At 36.8% G+C, this 5,632-nt stretch overlaps 1 long non-coding RNA gene across 1 annotated transcript in view; it reads right to left on the bottom strand.

Annotated features, from left to right (window-relative positions):
- Positions 1-2,790: 2,790 nt before the first annotated feature.
- LOC107595930 (uncharacterized) overlaps positions 2,791-5,632 on the bottom strand; it is a 15,868-nt gene continuing 13,026 nt past the window's right edge. The window contains exon 3 of the long non-coding RNA XR_001610318.1: positions 2,791-2,866. This is a non-coding gene — a long non-coding RNA (uncharacterized lncRNA). The remainder of the gene's footprint in view (positions 2,867-5,632) is intronic.

The following is a 5,632-nucleotide window of genomic DNA, read 5'->3' as shown; positions in this document are numbered from 1 at the left end:
TCTCCAAGATACCTTGAAGGACCTATCTGAGAGATAAGACTCAAACCACTGGAGTGCAGTTCCTGAGATGCCCTTTGCCAATAGGGTTGACAGGAGGATCTGGTGGTTAACTGTGTCAAAAGCAGCGGGCAGATCCAGCAAGATAAGTATTGAAGATTTGGAATCCGCTTTTGCCAGTCTTAGGGCTTCAACATCTGAGAGCAAGGCAGTCTCGGTTGAACGTCCACTTCTGAAACCAGACTGGTTGCTGTCGAGGAGGTTGTTCTGTGTGAGAAAGGCAGAGACTTGGTTGAACACAGCTCGTTGAAGTGTTTTTGCAATGAAAGGAAGAAGGGAAACCAGTCTGTAGTAGTAAAAGAGATGGGTTAAGGGTGGGTTTCTTAAGTAGTGGGGTTATACGAGCCTGTCTAAATGCTGAGGGAAAAACACTAGTGTGAAGGGATGTGTTAATGATGTGAGTGAGTGCAGGTACAACTGCAGGAGAAATTGAAGGAGATGAGATGGAATAGGATCAAGTGGACTAGTAGGATGATTAGAAAGGATGAGTTTGGAGACTTCTGCCTCAGAGAGTGAAGAGAAGGATGTGAACAAGTGTATGTTTGCTGGTAAGATGTGCTTGACAGATTGTGGTGTGGAAAATTGTGCACTGATGGTTTTAATTTTATTAATGAAGAACGTTGCAAAGTCGTCAGCTGTTAGAGTTGATGAAGGAGGGGGAGGAGGTGGACAAAGGAGCAAGGAAAATGTTAACCAAATTAACCAAAAGTTACTTTGATTGGTGTTACTCAGAAACACCACAGTAGAGTTAAAGAAAGAAGTTCCACTAGCTCTTTCTGTGAGCTTGAACTGCAAGGTTTTGTTGATTTTGTTCTACCCTGACGAGACACTTTTTAGAACAATAATCGCTTGGATGCAGAGTCTAATTTACACACATTGCAAACCTGCCAACAGCGTTTGACCCCTCACAGAGCTGTGCTGATTAAATTCCAGAGAAGGTGGTATGGTTGCCAGCATCCTGGAGTAATAAAAGCTGTTTAGAAAACATAAAATGTAAATGTGAATAAACAATAATAAAAGCTGAACAGGGCTATAAAGCCTTCACCTAATAGGCAGAATATGACCTGGCAGAAACTGAATTATTATTGACTACTCAATTATTCTGTTTACGCTCTGCTCGATCATTAAACATCATGTCATGGTACCTTGATGTGAATTTGCACAGCAACAGAGAAGGTGAGTGTGGAAGAGTGATAACTTTATTATGTGGTCATATTTTCTGCTGACAAACAGCGGGCAGCACTTACTGCAACAAGATCAATTACACATTCACTTATTGGTCCATTTACATTGAAATTATCACTCTATGTTAATCTAGACTCAATAAACATGACACTTCTCCTTTTTGACATTAATGTGCTTTGGTGCCTTCCAAGCCCTGTTAAATGCTGAATGTTCGCGCTACCTGGGAACCAGCCAAACCATCAAGCTGCCCATCATTTGGCAGATACTGAAACACAGATGATTCCCAGAGCCTCCCATGGAAAATAAAAATTCGATCTCTTTAATATCTCAATTGTTTCTCCTTGACATTATTAAATGCGTGATATTAAATTGAGAACAAATAGAGAGATGAACATTCGTATTTGTCATCACAAGAATAAATTACATTTTAAATTACAAATAGAAAACAGTTGTTTTCAATTGTAATAATATAATTTTTTTTTATTGTATTTAGTATATTTTTGATCAAATAAATGCAGCCTTGGTGCGCATAAGAGACTTCTTTTAAAAAAAAGAAAATAACAAAAAGTACAGATCCAAAACAGTAGTGTATGGGTCAAAGATGAAAAAGGCTTTTCAAGCATCAAAACACTAAGTGTAATACAGCTTTGAATTGTTGTTTTCCAATACATTAGAATGTGTCCTGTTTAATTAAATAGTTTTTTTTCTGAGCAAAAAATAAATATCTTACATTTTTACCATGATTTACAGAAGATACCAACTAAAATGTCATTCAGTGTAACAGTCTTGTCGGGCATATTTACAACAAGAATCAATTTATGACATATTTAAAGACTAATTATATAAGACTAATTATATATATGCTGGGTTGTTTCAACCCAACTTTGGGTCAAATATGGACTAACCCAACTTTTGGGTTAAAACTTTAATTTAAAAATTTAACCCAACAGCTGGGTTAGTCCATATTTGACCCAACGTTGGGTTGAAACAACCCAGCATTTTTTAGAGTGTACTTTGAACCCAAATACTAATTACTTGTAATCTCACATTTTTAAACTTTGCCACTATCCTAGGTTTTGCCACTTTGTCAGCAAGATTTTTTGCTCATTTAAAATACAAAAAAAAATTAGTATTCTCACTTATTCTTTTATATATTTTAATATGTACAAGTCAGAATAAGTATGTTTAAATTTTTACATGAATATAAGTGTCTGAATGACACTGAATGACAATGGAACATTATTAGAGCTTCTCAAGTATTTTTCTAAAATGAAATCTATTGTGTATTGTTTAGACCTTTTTATTCTGTGTACAAAGGTTGCGGATAAAACATTCTAAACAAGAATAACTCAGGACCTGCACCAGGTAATGTAATGTAGGTGGAACTGTTTGTAAAATGAAAAAGCACTTCAAGCAAAAACGTCCCTTCAGGACGCAATGCCTTAGAACACCAAAATAAAGCATGAGAAGGTACTTGGGGTTAATAACAAATGTAAAATCTTTCTGCCAACACATTTCAGTTCAACATTTGTATGTTCAGTGACTTACCACAGAATGAGACAATATGGCTGCTGTCTTCATGAACAAACTTTCTTGTGACTGCTTCCTCCATGATCTGCTTGACCTGTGTTACACATGGAGACACAACAGAAGCTGGCTGAGTCAGCATGATGAATTAAAGCAAACGTTCTACAGCTTTTTTACGCATTGTGGATGTTCCCATGATCGGTGAATCTGTGGAACGATGCAGGTCTTATGAATATATTCTCTCTCACAAGTACCCTCGTTTAGTTCCATCAAACACTCAAAGCTGGAAAAAAACTGCAATAAATACCAGGAAGGAGACAATGTATACGAGGTGAGTAGGAAGAATGCAGACCGTGACTCACCACCCCTGACTATTAAGAGGAAAAGGAGAAATTGAGAGTTGGCATGTGTGATTTATGCATAAAGCGCTTCCTCATCGTGACTGTTGATGGTGGTTCTAAAGTAGGAATCATTTAAATAAAATGGCAGTCTTATAATGTCTTGACTAGACTGCACTGCACACACACACATACTGTACTGTATACAAAGAAATACACATTCCACAGATAATCAGGGCAGATTTTGTAACTTCAGGTGAAGGTAAACCACAGTTGTGTGCATTCAGAATCTAATATTTGCCTAGTTTCAAAGAGAGATAAAATTACACTAAAACACTCATTCCCTTCACTTGCATAAAAGCTTGTTTTAACAATCTCTGGTCTCCCCAGAATGGAAGGGTCTGTCTGAAAGAAATTAGCCTGCTGATTTGCTTGAGGAAGTGGCTAATGAAAATTTCCTGCTAAGTGTGTTTCCTCTGTTTATACGTTGGACATGACAAGAAAGTGAGGGCAGGGGTAATGTGAAAGTAAATAAGCAGTGTTTTACACTTGCAATTATGAAAGGGGTTCAGCACCCTCCTATTTTGTCTCAAGTCTCCTTATTAAATATTAATGGGTGTCTCACAGTTGCAAAAACTGTCATACACTTTTCAGCGTTAACATCAAAAAGACAAAAAAAAAAGTCAAAAAAGTCAAACAGTGATGACAAATGCTCCTTTGTGTTTCCTCCTTTGTTGTCTCAGTTTTTAGTTTTCTTCAGACAACAGGAGTGCATTTGCGTGGTGACATTTCCACATAAAGACAAGTCCAGAGGAAAAATGTATTGCTCAAAAGATGCCCTTTTCTTAGCTCTTATTTTTTTTGATACATTTCATTATCAGCATTGGTTCAGATGTATATTATACAAACAAAATTATTTCTATTTTAAATAAATGCTGTTCTTTTGAACTTTCTATTCATTAGAAAATTATACAAAACTGTATCATGGTTAAGTAGTACAACTGTTTTCACTGTTGATAATAATAAGAAATGTTTATTGAGCACCAAATCAACATATGTGAATGACTGAAGGATCATGTAACACTGAAGACAGTTTGAAATCTTAAAACCTGATGAACCAGAATTAATTTCACTTGTAAGGTAAACCATGAATAGTGTTAAAATGACCCTGGATTAACTTCAAAAGTGAAGAGCCCATTACTGTGCCCATAGTCTTCTGCTTTAGCATTCAGACTGTGGATGTACTGTGATTCAGATATTTACTCCCTGACCTTCTCTTTCATTTCCCCATAACTAAGCAGCAGGTAAACACAAGCTCTTCAGAGCAAAACCTGTTGCCCTGAGAAAGAGCCACTGCCTTTCCGGCTTTTTCTTCTGAGAATCTGGCATTTAAAAATCCCAAATCAAACAAAAAACCTGCAACTAAACATACATTTCAAACAACCTGTTTAATCAGAATAGGCAACATTACTCTCTTGGTTTGACAGAAGGTTTGAGATTTTTGAAAGTGCTTAATTATTGAAAAAGACTTCCTACGTTCATAGATGGTGTTGATTTCTTCTCACTATCTTATTCATAATTCTAAAACATAGCAGCACAACTCTGTTCTAATCAACTTAACTTCCAGAGTTTAAACACCAAGTATGACTCACCTGAGCGCCATAAATAACTCCGGAGGTAAACTCATCTCCTCCTTCATTCTATAGAATCACACCTATCTAAACCTCCAGAGAGATAGAGAAAGAAGGATGCAAAGGAAACTCTTTCGCTCAGAGACCAAATGAATCACACTCATTGGAACACAACAGTATGATTCACAAAGGTACAGATCAGAAGCACGACCATAAAACAAATGCCTGTTATCCTTGGAAACAGAGACAAGTGTTGTCATTCCTAGAACATGATGATACCACCAAAGTACAAAATTTACTGAATAGTTTGTAAAGGTTGGCTCTGTCATTTTTGCTTCTTTTGCAGCGTCTCTCGCAAACAGCTTTTACTGTCCTTTGTAAGAAAGTACGGTGGCCGAGAAGTGCAAAGCAGATCCCAATTCTGAAAACAAAATAACAAATTACAAATGCAAATACAAGTCTAAAAAACAAAATAACAATTCAGAAAGCACAACAATAATTCAGAAAACATTATAACAAGTCAGAAAACACAATGACAAATTCGAAAACAAAATAACAAGTCAGAAAACACAACGACAAATCAGACAAAGCGGAAGAGGTAGGTATAGTTTGATACAGCGCCATTGGTCTGGGATTACTCACCGCTGACTGGACGAGACATCTGTCAATCAACGTATACAGGAAGAACCAGCCGAAGAACAGCGGAGTCGTGGTAGAAAGTTCGGAGATGGTATTAAAGTAGCTCAGTTTAAATGTATTGTATGAATTGCCCTTACTATGGAATTAAAAATACGGAGTGTCTATTTACATTTAGTTAAAAGTGGCTGTGAAACATCAGCTTCAGTGGCGCAGATGGATAAGTGCTTGCCCTTGGCTTTTTGACGCGATCGACCC

This window comes from Sinocyclocheilus grahami, unplaced genomic scaffold (genome assembly GCF_001515645.1).
Source record: "Sinocyclocheilus grahami isolate Dianchi unplaced genomic scaffold, SAMN03320097.WGS_v1.1 scaffold211.1, whole genome shotgun sequence".
In the NCBI taxonomy this organism is placed as follows: Eukaryota; Metazoa; Chordata; class Actinopteri; order Cypriniformes; family Cyprinidae; genus Sinocyclocheilus; species Sinocyclocheilus grahami.
This window is presented reverse-complemented; position numbering and strand designations above follow the sequence as displayed.